Source organism: Vicugna pacos, chromosome 10 (assembly GCF_048564905.1).
Source record: "Vicugna pacos chromosome 10, VicPac4, whole genome shotgun sequence".
In the NCBI taxonomy this organism is placed as follows: domain Eukaryota; kingdom Metazoa; phylum Chordata; class Mammalia; order Artiodactyla; family Camelidae; genus Vicugna; species Vicugna pacos.
In genome coordinates this window covers 819,965-835,409 of record NC_132996.1, presented here as the reverse complement: position 1 = coordinate 835,409, position 15,445 = coordinate 819,965, and the positions used below count along the sequence as shown (strand labels likewise).

The window sequence follows — 15,445 nt, the reverse complement described above, 5'->3', positions numbered from 1 at the left end:
GGACTGTACTTTTACAGATTTTATGTTTTATTACATGAACAACCAGGACAGGGTCACAAATGGAACCGCCTCACAAGTGACAGAAGACAGGTGAGACGCATATAGCAACAGGTCACAAAGATGGTAAGAGCAAAGTTGTTTCTCCAACCCCCGAAAAAATTCCTCCAAGAACTGAAAACTCAGAAATTTGAAAGTAAAATACTATCATATAAAGAAAGAAAATAAATAATCCTCTTCATCAGGGTTTCTAGATCTGACTGCAGAGTTATTAGCAGGCCATACTGAATCCTAGCACAGAAAAATCAGATGGACTAGTGATGAGTAAGTTCCAGGAAAACGGCAGTAACTCCTCCACTTGAAAGAGGACACACACTCACTTGTTCAAGGTGATTGTAAACCACATTCTGCAGAAATTCAGAAGATTCAGGCACCGCTTCTAGATGGTGATGACACGGAAGGACGGCTTGGATGCATGCTTCTAACTGAGTCACCGGCATTCTTACACTGCAGGGGGAAATGGAGGCCCTCAGCCAAGAGCACAGTTGTTCCTGTCATGTATCCCAGGCCGTGCCTCGGGGACTCAGTGTACTGTAGCAGTCTGGCCCCAGGTGAGGACCCGCAGCGTGGCCCAAGCAAGCAGGAGGGGCACTGTGCTTGAGAAATCCCATCCCCCATGGGGGCAAGAGGGGCTGGTGGGGTTGTGTGAACCTATAAATGCTCATAGAAATACACCTGCATACATTGAAGTGATAAAATTAACTGTAGCAGGCTATTTAACAAAATTTCAATTGTCAGTGTTAATTTTACCATTCCATTCCGCTTGTCCCCTGCACTCTGAGACAGGCTTAGGCTCTCTCACACATGCAGCTCTGATGCAATAGTTGTGAAGTTATTTTACTTTGCTGCAAGTGTCTTCGCTCCCAGTGTCACTGTGACTGTCGTCTCTTAACACAGTCAGATATCTTCTTGGATCTCTCCCTGAGTTCCTTGCTCCTGCTTCTCAGATCCTGAGATAAAGAACAGGTGAAGGCACATGACTGGAAAAGTCAATGTGGACTTGACCAAAGTCCTCAGTGACCCCCTAGGTGAGTGCTGCCCACCCCTTACCTTCGATTCTCAAGGTTCTGCCCAGGGTGACATCCAGCCAGGAGAGAGTCCTGGGCCCTATTAAAAGCTGTGTGGCTTGGGTGCAGGGAAAGCTGCAGGAGCTGGTTCCGTAGCCGGTCCCATCCACACCTCGGCTCCTCTCTCTCCCGAGGCAGCGCTGCCAAGCCCCCAGGCTCCCTGAGCTTCTGTCTTTCTCTTCTACTCTACTTCAAGCCCTTTTCCTCTTCCTTTATTCCCTGATTATCCGTAGCTGGAGTGATTTTTCTATCATAGAATCTGAAAAAATTTCCTGCAGCTGAAAAAGAGGTGCCAGAGGTCAACGCGCATATGGTGGTTCCTGAATAGAGCCCCTGGTTAGGGGGACCCTCACCAACACTCATGGGGCATCAGGCATGTTGCAGGGTCGACCACCACCAACAAGAGTTTGCTGTGACACCAAGGCACGCACAGCATCCCTGCTCACTAAATTGTAGTTGTAGTCCTTTATTATGAAGCAAAAATAAAAAAATTGCTCATGTTTCTTACTAAAATTATTTATGAGGGAGAAAAAGAAATTGTAATAGAAAGAACAAATTTCACTCCATGTTAGATGTGTTCATTTGGCTTTAATCCTGTACCTTGTTTTCTAGGCTCAGACTTGCTATCTCTGCACCTTTTGTAAAAGAAAGTTGCCTTTAGCCTGAAATATCCAGGAGGGTCTATTCTCCGGGCTCTGATCTTTAAGGATATTTGCTCTTCTACACTTATGTATAGATGGCAAGTTGTAAAATAGTGAATAACCTTTCTTTTTTTTGGAGGTTTTACAGGGGCACCATAATTTGACCCACATGGACAGCTGCAGGAACAAAGGATTTCAAGGACAAACAATTCATACAGCAAGAAGTTTGCAACAACCAGCCACATCCCCGCCACTTTTTAGTATAAAAGGAGACTGAATTCTGCCCTGGGGAAGAGAGTTCTACTGGATAACAATATGCCATTTTCTGGGTCTCCCAGCTTTACAAATAAAGTCTCTTTTCCTTACTCCAACATCTCATCTCCCGATTTATAGGCCTGTCATGCAGCAAGCAGAACGAGTTTGGACTTGGTAACAAATTGACTGCCTTAGAGGTAGTATGTCTCCACTGTTTCCTCATTTCCAGTATTTCACAACCTATCAATTTTATATGCTTTTTAACAACATGAACAAAAAACCTATTACAAGGAATTGATTCCACAGAAATAAAATTATTTCTACTCCTTCAAAACTTTTTTCTTTTCTATTTTATTTTGTTTTGCTTATTGAAAAGAAAATAAATTCAAATCTTTTTATTTCACGTATTTTTATAACTAGATATTGTAAATACTACAAAGATATTTAAATTGCAATAAAAATTGTTCATATATTAGTATAAAGATATATACACAATCAATGCAGATTAGGAAAGGAGTAGATATTTACTAAAAATCCACTGCACATCCAGTCTTTTACAAGCATATCCTGGAATATAAGCTCTATTATCCAGGGTCCCCCACCCCCAATCTCACTGCGGAGTCCCTTAGTAATCAACTACCAAGGCACCAGCATAGAACCATGAGATCACTATTTTAGGTATAAATGAGAGTATTAGCTCATTCAATTCTAAAACAGAAACCTTAAAATAAATACTGAACTTACTTACAGATAAACAAATTTGGACACAAAAAAGTACAGTTTCTCCCCAAATTCACAAAGATAATAACTGGTAAAGGCAGGATTTGAACTCATCTGCCTTGAATATAAAGCTAAGTTGGAAATCCCCTTAAACTGTGGAGGACAAGCAGCACAGCCTGTCACCCTATCTTTGTTCAGATCTGGCTTTAGACAGCCTGAGACAGCACCCCTTCCTATGGAACTCGAGGGCAAACAATAACAATAAGGATTTTATATTCAGTAGTTTCTTAGGTCTCAATTATATAAAGTGTCAGCAGGTCAGCAGAAAACTCTGGGAAATATGAGTGGGTCCAGAGCTTTTTGCTGATAAGAAACTCAATCTATCAGGACAGAGTGACCTTCCCATGAGAGGCCTCATGGACATAAACTAAAGGCAACTGAGCAATGAAAACTAGCAAGAACATGGAACTCAAGCAAGAAGGATCCCTACCATCCCCTGCCCAGTTGCCTCTTCACCTTTGTGGACAAGACGGCAGAAGGTCCATGTTCTTGTCCAAGTTACAACATCATGGATTCTCACCCATATAATATTACGACTCTATGCTGTCTTAAGTCCTTTCCAACTAAAATATGATGACACCAATATCTCAGCGGAATGTCTATGTCTCCACTTTCTCTCTTCTATTAGGAGACTATATCTATGGCCACAAAGCCGAAATTCAATTAAAAACACCATGCACGAAGCCTGGTGAAAGTCTGTGTAAGAGACATTGTTCTCAAGCTCAGTGAGTGAAAACTCAGAAAAAGTGGTCCTTATCCCTCTGCAAGTGGAAGGTAGCCTGATTGTGTGTGTGTATGTGTGCACACGTGTGTGTGTAAATCAAATACAATGTATTGTGGGATGTGCACAGATTTTTTTTATGTTACTCTCATTTCATGAGGATGAGCCAACCTTTAAAGTAATTTGAATCTACTATTCTGAGAGAGTCTCAGGATCTTTTGGTGGAGGATGGGAAAGGGGAAAGGAAAGGAGGAAAGAAGTAAATGAAGCAAAGCTGTAAGTATACTGCTAGGGAAAGGCAAGACATTAATTTTGTTCCTACTTGCATCATACACAAATTAGGGACTGGCTTTCCCACATGTCTTGTCAAGCACTGAGTTGCAGAAGAACAGGTGACAGCCCATTTCTCACTGAGCTTGTGACTGTACGTGGCATCTTATAGACACTAATTATTTAACCTGATCAAACAATCTAGCAGCAGGCTGTAATTCTCCTATTTTGAGAGATAAGAAAACAGGAAGTGAAAGAGGGTATATAGCTTGACAAAAGTCAGAGGACAAGTAAACTAAAGAGGATGAATTCAAACTCAGATCTGAATGCAGAGTCTGATATTCCCACTCCGAGGGCTGGAAATTCCTTAACACACAGGGTCCCCAGCTCCTCTGCTTTGTTCCTGGCACCAAGCATTTCCCATGGCGATATTCTCCAGTTCTCAGACACAGCGCTCTGTGCAGCCAATAACCTCCATTCGACCTTGATCATCTACCTGTCACGCCCACCAGGCTTCACCAGGCAAGAATGCTGGCTTTCAACTGCATACAAAGCCACCCCTGTTTTATCCTGGACTCTTCAGCGGCTTTTCCAGCATAAACACAGCCATGAAAGGGCTCACAGTTTGTACATGAGCCACACTACCTCTCTCCATCTCTGTCCCCACCTATACTACTTTGCTATGACCATTTTGAGAATCTTGGAAACAAATTTTTAAAAACAGAAAAGAAAGGATTCTGTAACAAGTACTTAATACTTACAATTAAAATGAGAAGTTACAAAGTGAGTATTTACAAACCGAATCTGCCTTCCTAGGTGTCAGTTTTAACAGTTAAAATATACAATAGCAAAAAATTCTGACTTAAATAATTAACAAAAACATCAACAATAATCTGGAATAAACTCAAAAACAATGCCCATGTTGTACATGGAGGAAGTACAAGACTGTACTGTGGGGTAAAGTAAGAGGTGTGAAAGTAGAGACATCAACATTTTGTATGGAGGAAAGCAGTTTTGTAAAAATGTACGTTCTCCTAAAGATAATTCAAAAGTACTAAAAAATCCCACGACAGCACTTCTTTTTTTTTTTAACTTGAAAAATTATATTAGAATTCTTCAGGAATAATAAAGTCATAATACTAACCAAGAAAATTTGGGATCGAAAAGAGAATCAAAAAATCGCACTGTCAGATATTAAATAAATGTTTACAATATGTAAGATATAGTGCTAGTGTAAGAAAGTAAGATTGATAAAAATAAACCATGAGCTCAAAAAGAGACTCTAGTATACATAAGTATTCTTTACAGGTGGGATTTCAAGTTAAAAAGCAAAGTAGGAATTCAATAATTGTCTTGGGACAATCAGAGAATCCCCTGGAAAAAACAAATTCTATTCCAGTCATAATGACCGCAAGAAAAATTACAGAATGTGATGTGAATATTAGAAAGTACTAATAACAGCGAATATAATTCTTTGCTCATATTAATTCAACTTCTCTTCACTATAACAAGTACCATCATCATCTCCATCTTAGAGATTAAAAAAACCTACAGAAGAAATTTATACCAGTATAAGAAAGTATTTCTAAGAATAATATCAGGAATAAAACCCAAAAAGAAGACATTTACAATCTTAAGATTATTTTGGGCCACAACAAAAATGAACCTACTGAACAAAATGAAAGGCAAAAAATGACAAGGAAAAGCTCTCTGATACATGTTGATGAAGACAAGGGGTTAATGTTCATAATATACATAGAGCTGTCACAAAGCAACAAGAAGCTGCCTCACTTAAATGTGTGCAAAGGACAAAAGAGATCATTCACTTTTTAAAAGTCAGATGGCTAATGAGTGAAAAATGCTCAATACCTCACTGGTCATCAAGTGCAAATTAAAACAATGAAAAAGTACTTTTGCTCATCATATTGGCACATATTTTTAAAAGATATTCTAGCTAGTGTCCATCTTTGAGAGAACAAACTGTGAGCGATCTTTTGGAGGATGACATGTCAATGGATATGTAAACTCTGAAAAACGTGTGTACACACAGGCTGAACTCCACATTTTGGAATCGTTTCATTTAGAAAAATTCAGTTCAAAAAGATGTACTTATCAGAGCATTTACACAGCACTGTTTACAATGGTGAGAAGAAAAGCTGAAGTGAAATCATATCCAGCGATAGAGAATTGGTTACATAAGTTATTCTACATCTTTTCATGTCCCACAGGAGAAGGAATTTCTAGATTCACTTGAAAGGAGCCTGTGATTTATGTAGTTGTCACATCCAAGGACTAAATTTCCAGAAAACTTAACGAAAATAATACTCATACAAGATCACAGGAATGTTTGTATAAGAAGTATGCCAGTCAAACACCCTTTCTGACAGTGGAAAATGGAGAAAACTTAAGTGTCCACCATCAAGAAAATGATGCGGTAAATCACGGTGAGCTGTGGGCACTAAAGTTCCGGTGTTTCGGCGTGGTCCAAGGCCTTGTCCACAGTACGCTCCCACGAAAGGTGTCCTTACACAAGAGACCAAACCTGCATATCAGGAAAACCCTCTACTCTATCTGAAAGGACCGGGTGAGTCTGGAGGGAGAGGACGTCTGTGATATATACCTGAGTGAATAAACCGAGCTGCAGAAAACATATAGTATGGCCTTATTTTTCAATAAAGCATATATACACACACATAGACATAGATTTCTCATATACGTGTATGTATGTGTTTATTTATATGACATAGGCATAAAGGTCATGAAATATATACTCCACATTGTCAGCAGTTTTTACACTCAGGAAAAAAGGGGAAGGGATGTAGGGGACTTTCGGTACCACAACAGATCTCTTTTCAGAATTTCAGTTAAGTATACTTGGAATTTAAAAGTTTATTTAAGTCCAAAGTAAAATGGACGAGGACTCCACAAGACAGAATGCTATACTAGTCATTAAAAATCATGCCAGGGGAGATAGAATATTGTAGAAAAATGTGTAATAAGCCGAATGGAAAATGGAGGTCTCCACACAGTATACAGGCACACATTGCTCGCTGGTTTTTATGACAGAGGTAATACACACTGATGAAAAGAACAGAAAATAGATGTTAATGTGTTAATTATTATCTCTGAGTACTGGCACCAGGATAGATCCTTTTGACCCTTTTTTCAGACATTTATATTAAATACACACTATTTTTCATCTGAAAAATGCATTTTTAGATGTCTAGTACCACACATTGGAAAATTACACGAGTACTTACAGAAACAAATAACTAGGAGACACCGCAGCAGCGTCACAAAGTGTAGAAAGGGCGATCCTGAATAACACCGCACAGTTACATAAGGACCCACAAAGTGAGAGCACCTGCTGTAACAGGGCGCGGCCCCCTTCCATTTGTCAGATGTGTCTTCAGGGCTGAGGCAGTTCTGAGCACGGTCAGTGTCAGTGCTGGTGTCTGGATGGATGCCACTGGAGGTGAGGGCGCCTGCAAGCCGAGAGGAAGAACAGAAATCATCCTCTGCTTTTTCTGTCTTGTTTCTTTGTTACTTTTAAAGAGAGGCGGAAATAAGATAAACTGGATCTTTCCTACTGAAATTTCAGTAATGAAACCATTTCTAAAGTGATCACAACTTATATTCTGCCTATGACTGTCTTTTCAACAAAGCATCATATTTATAAAATGTTAATTAACTCAGTTAATTAACTCCCTGTTGAAACATTCTAGTAAAGAGCATGAACTGCAGTATGTAAAAGAACCACACCTGCAGTGACTAGCTCAGCTGTCTTGACGGCAGTGCAGTCAGCCCCCACCATCCCGTGGCCCTGAGCTCCTGATGCTGGTAAGAGAGCGCGCTGCTGCCTCAGATGGAAAGAAAAGGTGAAAGCATTTTCTGAAATCTACAGCACTGACAAAACATAACTGATAAATCCCAGGCTCCTTTGAGGCTGTCATTTTCCGTTTCTGGCCAACACCCGTCAATGAGCAGAACCACCCCATTCCCGAGTCATGGGACTCACGTGGGCAGCAGTTTTGGAGAAATTTCCAGTTATAGAATGTAAACCAACTATACATAAAACTCTGAAAAAGAAAAGATGCAATAATCTGATTTTGGAAGACACTAAAATATTCTCCTAAGCCTTAGTACTTGGAAAGGCTGGGCTTCTACTAAGCCACTTATTTATTTCACAGCCAATGAGCATCTCCCACAAACCCTGTTTCCCTGTGTCTGCTGGGAGCTTCAGGCACATTGATGTTGTCTATCTTATAAGTCACAAGGCAGAGGTGTGTGTCTCACGCTTGCAACTCTCACACAGGCTCAACTCCTAGCCTCACTGTATGAACTTGGCCCCATTTTCTCACCTGTTTATTTGGTATCTGTTCTTCTGTAAGCTGCCTGAAATGCTTATTGAAACAAGTCAGAAGAATGAGTGGGTAGAGAAATGGACAGATGGACAGGTGAGAGATGGGCAGAAAAACAGAGAGTCTCCAAGAGAAGGGGAGCAATCAAAATTACCTATGCAAAACCCTCTTCTAGTCAGGGAAGGAAACCACCACGGAGAAGTGTGAAGAGGCAGGTTGCTTAGGACTGTTTCCTGGATTCCATGAAAAGTCACACCAAGAGATGAGAGGGTAGAACTATAAATAATAAAAGAAAAAATTCATGCATGTTTGAAAAATATATCTACATTATGTACTTTCTAAAGAATAGAGTCAAATCAGCAAGGCCCAATAACACAATCCTTGGGTATTTACAGAAGTGAGAATCCCATCTCCAATCTGCAAGGCATCCCTTTGGAGCACTGAGAGTCTACACGGTGCGGTCATAAAGCCATCACCGCAAAAGCGATGCTATCCTGCACTTACGAGGAAAGAGCAGCTGTGCTCGGTCTGCCTACACGTGTCTTTTACACCCCTCAGCACCTCTACGGGGGAGGGACGCCTAGCGAGCCCCATCTCTGCAGGACAGAAAACAAGTCCAAGAGAGGCTAAGCCGACCTATCAATTCTCCATCTCACAGGACTTGTCACTCCAGACCAGGACTCGAACTCGGACCCACGTTTGTAACCACAGTACTACCATATTTTATGTGCTTTTTGTGTGTATAATACATTTGTTTCTGGCATGAAAGGGTATTTAATAAATGATCGGTTGTCTTGTCTATCTCATTAGCTCACAATCTTTATATTTTTGAATTGTACTCTTCCCATGGAGAAAGGAACGGAAAGAGCGGGGATCAGAATGAGGTGGGGCTCCATTCTTTATCTGTTGCCTCATCTCATCGAAGTCCCCAAACAAGGAGATAGAGCAAATGTTCTCGTCATCATTTAAAGAGAGGGCTCCAGTGATGGTGACTTACTCAACTCCAAAACCAAGTCTGGGGGAAGGGCACATGCAGCAACGAGAGCAGTATCACCTGTAGGAAGGCAAAAAGAGCTCAGGGGATGGCTCAATGGGTCAGCCTGATTTCATTTCAATCGATAATACAATAACACACTCTAAAAAATCTAGCATGCAATGGATTTGCTCTTTCTTGACATCTAGCAAGTTTCCACATCTCACATGTAACATTATCACGAACTAGTGAAAGGAAGAGTCCACAGACAAGGAAAATCAATGCCACAGGCAGGCTGAAACACAGGCTGGAGGAAAGGAAGGGAAAGGGCATAGTTAAGAAGAGGCGAAATTCTGGGAAAAAGACATCATCACAAGGAATCTCAAGCATCATCCAGCAATCATATAATCATTCTTTCAAGGGAGAGTTACTTAGGTCCTATTTTGTGCAACATTGTACAGTGGGCGAAGCAAGAGCACAGCGTCCATGGTGGCAGCAAGTTGCGGAGCTCCAATACACTTCTGATCCCGGTAACTTGCACACTTGTCCTCAGTATAAAGGCAAAATATATAGTAAAATAATCCAATGTAAACTCTATGCAATGCTGAAAAAAATTAAAGAATACCTAAATACCTGGACAGACACACCACGCACATTCCTGAATCAAATGACAGCATTCTTGGGATGGCAGTGCTCCCCAGAGCGATCCATATATTCAACGTGGACTCGATCACAATCCCAGTGGGTTCCTCTGCAGAAACTGACTATCTGCTGCTACAATTCATATGAGAATTCGAGGATCTCAGTAACCAAACCGTACTTGAAATAGAAGAAGAGTTTGAGAGGACTTGTAATTCTCAATTTCAAACCTTACAACTGTATCTCCAGGTGAGATTAGAGGCCATTTTTAAGTTATAATTGTGTTTATCCTTATTTTCTAAATTCTGTACAACGAATATACCTGTTAGAATAAGAAATTTAAAAACTAAAGTGTCTTTTAAAACATGCAAACCGATTCATTCATTGGGAAGAAAATATTTTGACTATAAAGAAGTAAACAAATATCTAGTGAAAAAGGACTATTTAAAAACAGGAGTGAATTTACATTTTTTGTAAATTGGAAACTGAAAAGCACAAACACATCAAGTTTCTAGGGAGAGTGTTGCAACATATTAATTGTTATTTCCAAAATTCTAATTGAACAATGAAAACTCAAGAAAGAGAAAATCTTGATTGACAGCCAACTGCAAACACATGGAGAGCAAAGGCCTAGAAATCACAGTTCCTTTAACTCTGCTACTAACTCAATAGGAGAGGAAATTCCTCACAGAGGGGACAGTGGAATCCCATGCATAAGACAGGATACACAGTACAAACTGCACTAGAATTGGGGGTGATTTCCATAGAAGAATTCTAAAGTTACAACATTGATGAAAAACTATAAAAACACTGACAGACAGATTAAAACACACAGTCATATATATTATATAGAAACATATGAAGTCTGCTCCCATGTTGCATAGAAATACAAACATATTTGTTCATTTATGGGCACTGATTACTTTATCCCAGGTAGAATATTTCAACTAAAATAGATAATCAATAATACACTCCTCTTGTCAAAACTAGTTGATAAGTTACTCTGCTATGTATGCATAATGTGTCTAAGATAGATTTAAAATTATTGAAAAAGATTTTTGTATGGTTTCTTGAACCCTTCTCAAAACACCAAGCTTAATTTTAAAATAAATCTGAGCAGTATTTCTATATGATCTTTTCCCTTGTGAAATGAACAACACAGTCTGTTGTCAAAATTCTTTCCTTACAATGATTCATGAGCACCGTATACTCACAAAACTGCTGGACAGCAAGGCACTATCCAGACACTGTGACAAATCAAATGAAACACAAGGAAGACAGTGACCCTATTCTGCAGGGCTTATAATCTGTTCCAACACCGGGTTTTTATTTGATTTGTTTGATTGGTTAGAAAAATAAAATCACTCAAGTACATTCTTCTTTGAGCATTATGTAAATCATGACTCTCTTTTTAGTGTCATGAGCAGGAAAGACTTGAGTATGAATTGATTAGAACAACTAGGCACAATCATCACTGGAGCCTGTGTAATAAATAAGTACATGAGATCTAAAATAAATCTACACAGATCTCTGCAAGGAAAATGAAGAGGTGAGTTCCCCAATGAGAAAACAAACAATCAAGAAATCAAAAAAGGAAAACTTTTTCATTAATGATTCCAGGCAGTAGTGGAGCATGGTGGTGAAGATCACAAATGCTGGGGACAAACATGAGGGTCTGAAATCCCACAGCACTGGGTAGCTGTGACACTGTTATTTCAGTGAAATTTTCTGCACCTCAGTCTCCTATCCATAGAATGGGGACAACCACAGCACCCATCTCCTAGAACGGTCTTAAGAATTAAGTTATTTTTTATATAAAAGTTTAAATAAAATACCTCAGATTTTAAATATTACCCCAAAAGCTCAAGGAACAAAGAAAACAGTGATAAATTGGAGTTCATCAAATGTTAAAAATTTGCTTCAAAGGACACCACCCAGAAGGTGAAAAAACAACAGAGAGGAGAAAATTTTTTCAAATTATTTATCTGATTAAGTATTTGTATCTTCAAATAAAAGAAAAAACTCCTACAACTCAACAAGAAAAAGAGAACTCAATTAAAATGTGTATAAAGTATCTGAAAATTTATTTTTCAAAGAAAATATACAAATGGCCAATAAGCACAATCAAACGATGTTCAATATCATTAGCTGTAAAAGAAATCAAGTCAAAACCACTAGGAGAAACCGCTTCACACTTACTACAATAGGTTATAATAAAAAAAAAGTTGTAACAAGCACTAATGAAGACACAGAGGAAGCGGAGTGCGCAGCCCTTGCTGGTGAGGATGTAACACAGCGTGGCCACTTTAGAAAACAGCCTGGCAGGTCCTCAGAGAGTTGAACATTTGGTTTATGAATGACCCAGCATTTCTGCTCTCTGGTCACACAAGTAAGAGAACTGAAAACAAATGTCCACATAAAAATTCCTACAGGAGTATTCACGGCGCCATTACTCTTCACAAACAAAAAGCAGACACAACACAAACGACTATCACCTGATGAATGGGTAAACAGTAGGGCCCAGATATACAGTAGAATATAATTCAGCAATAGCAAAGCATAGAGTACTGACCCAGGCCACAACCTGGAAAAACATTGAAAAAGTTACTCAGTGTGAAAGAAGTCAGTCACAATAGACAGTTCCATTTACATGAAATAACTTGTTTTACATGAAATGTCCAGCACAGGCAAATCCATAGAGAGAGAACAGTGGCTGCCTGGGGCTGGGGGAGGATGAGGAAGATGGGAATGACTGCTTGTGCATACAGGGCTTCCTGTTGGGGGATGAAAATATTCTAAGATTGACTGCGATGCACAATTCTGGGCTTTGAGTAAAAACCGCTGCACATTTTAATGGGTGAATTGTATTAAAACTGTTAAGGACAAAAGCACCTAGGGCCAGAACCTTCAAATAGTAAATGCAAATTGCTAACTTTTATTACAGGAAGAAGAAACTGCCCTCAGCATGAAAGCAGGAGATCGGCAAATATGGGTTAACAGAATTGGACAAGAGCATTTCACTTGAAAGAGTTGCTGAGTGTACACGAAATATTCAGAAATAGGAAAATCAGCTTGACATCACGAAGAAGCATTCTGCTTCAAATGCAGATCAAGGATTCGGCAAGCCCAGCTGCTAGAAATAACCAGAGAAGAAACCTGGTTCTTACAACAAGCACCAGAGCCAACAAGGAAATGGTGGTGAGGAAAGCAGGCAGCCAAAAATCTGGAACAGTTTGCTACAAATAATTTCTCCACTGAAAATTCAAAAATAAAATGAAAGTGATGCAATGCTGAGCTGGCCTCACGTTAAAGGGCTTCCTCTGCTGCTCGACAGTTCTGTAACCCCGAATGAGGGACTCAGGAGAATCAGCATGGCTCCTGGCAGTCCCCAAGTGACTGCCCACCAGCACGTTTACCACCATCACATCTGCCAGGGTTGTATTGCAGAGAAGAGACCAACTTCTAAAAGGCACAGGAAATGTTTACCAGGGAAGAAAAGGCTGCTGTCAGTCCTGGGACAGAGGCAGTGTGAGCAGAGGCCAGAAGGCTGCAGGTGAACTGGAGCAGACCTGGGGCAGGAAGGGACCACGGAAGAGCAGATCTCAATTTTCTACTCTCTCTCCCTCGGGTAGGAGAGATAAAGCCTGCATCCTTCTCACCTGGAACTGTGGGTTCTGGCTGGCAGAAGTCTTACGTACAGGGAATGAATACTCAAGACTCTGTGGAAAAAGTCACGAAAGAGAGAGGGCGTAGGGACCCAACTCCACGAGCCTCTCAAATGATCCCATATTTATTGTGTATAATCAAAGGAAAACGTCATTAACAGTTGTGTGATAGTAAGCAGGAACTTGGGGAAAGAAGGATGAGACAGAGATTGTAGAATCCACCATGAGTACAAAGGCTTAGTGTATCTTTAGGTAAGTCATGGGGTGAGGGGAATAAGATACATTCTTTAGACATGTGAATTACAAAGCAGACCACCAGACCAGCTAGGTCCTTGCTTGGGGGATAATAGAGTATCTAACTGCACACAAGCCCAGCCTTTATAGCTGTGGGCCTGGGTCATTGCTTTGCGATGAGCAGAGTGCTATCTAAAACATCATCTACGCAAGCAAAGCATTATCTCTGCTTTTTAAGGCAAGGAGACAGGAGTGAGGATGCACAGGCACTTGCTTGCAAAGCAGTTACTAAGCATACGTTTTCTTCTTAAATTTGACAGGCGGCTGGGGTCTGTTACAATTTGTTAACCCAATCATGGGCTCCCACATGGAACCATTATGGAGGACACCCTAAGGTGACAAATCCTGGCTCTAGGTCTTTTCCTGCCAGCTTCAGCCACTCTAGCAGAGTCTAGGCACATTCCTGAATAATGATCATACAGAACCACCCACACTGTTAACTCCTGGTGCTTGAAACTTAATTTTAGCTCTACACAACTTAACGTAGAAAAGTTTCAGAAATAAAAGATATTATATTTACTTTATATCTCATCATAGGACTGATTTTTCTGATTGCTCTAAGCTGCTTCTTCTTGGTAAAGCACCTAATTCTGCAGGTGAATTCAGTACTTTCTTTGGGCATAACTAGCCAGTTTGGGCTCGCTAACTTCTATTGGTCAAATACCGATACACTTAATTGATTTCATTGTTCATCAATTTCAGCTGGGAGCAGAGGGCGTGTCACTCTGTTCCTCAGCCCAACCTCAACTCTTTATCATCAGCAACTCAGGACTCCGGAAACCAAAAAAAGCTTTTGTTTCCCTTCTACAGTTTCAACAAACCCAACAGGATACATAAGCCTGGAGAAAGAATTCAACACAAATGTTAAAACAAAAATCAATAAACCTGAAGCAACTCCATCTCCGAATCATGATACACAATGACATGAGATTAAGTGTGTCAGGCCCAAAGCATGGGTGAGCCTGACCACCTGATTTCTATTCTTCAAAGGAAGGAAAGTTTTCCTATTTTTTATTATCACTCTGTCATTGTTTCTGATTAAGCCAAAAACTAGTGTATGAAATAATTAAGCATTGAAATAACAGATTTTTGTTGTATCAATTACAGAAGGCATTCAGAGGTGTTAGGAAAAACCACCTCTGTAAAAAATGCAAAATTTCTTCCACTGTGAAGAACACGTATACAAAATGCAACAGAGAATTCAAGCTCTTGTGGAGAGGAGCAAAAGCCACAGAATCAAAGCAAAGTCATTACTATGAGTCAACTCAAAATTCACTGGACAATCATGTTCAATGCATTCAATGAAATTTAAAGGCATACTGCAAACCATACACTTAATGATCTGCAGGCTAGAGGAAGAATTTCTCTCTTTAACAGACAAGAGTAATCAATAGGGTGCCCCACCAAACAAGGACCAAAGAACAATCAGGTTTTTAACAGTTATGATAAATCAGCATTTTCTAAAGATCAAAATCCAGAAATTTTAAACATTCATTCACACCACAATGAAACAAGCACTTAAAAAAAAAAGAAAATAAGCACATAGAACATGTACATAGATCAATGAGAATTTCTTGAGACGCTGGAAGAAACAGGCTATAGTCTTTTACTTGAGAAATAAAACTACTTTTAAAGATAAATGCTAAAACACATTTCATCATTCATGTTGCCTTGAAAAATCTGAGGCACTTGTATCTGATTAGAAAAGCAATTCTGAGTAAT

At 39.8% G+C, this 15,445-nt stretch overlaps 1 protein-coding gene across 1 annotated transcript in view; it reads right to left on the bottom strand.

Moving 5' to 3' along the window:
* Positions 1-1,127: 1,127 nt before the first annotated feature.
* The window catches only part of LOC140698890 (uncharacterized), a 99,951-nt gene continuing 85,633 nt past the window's right edge, over positions 1,128-15,445 (bottom strand). The window contains exons 10-14 of the mRNA XM_072970749.1: positions 9,759-9,944; positions 9,150-9,206; positions 8,307-8,428; positions 7,052-7,276; positions 1,128-1,402 (exon numbers count right to left, since the gene is read on the bottom strand). The gene's annotated coding sequence lies outside the window, so the exon portion shown is untranslated. The remainder of the gene's footprint in view (positions 1,403-7,051; positions 7,277-8,306; positions 8,429-9,149; positions 9,207-9,758; positions 9,945-15,445) is intronic.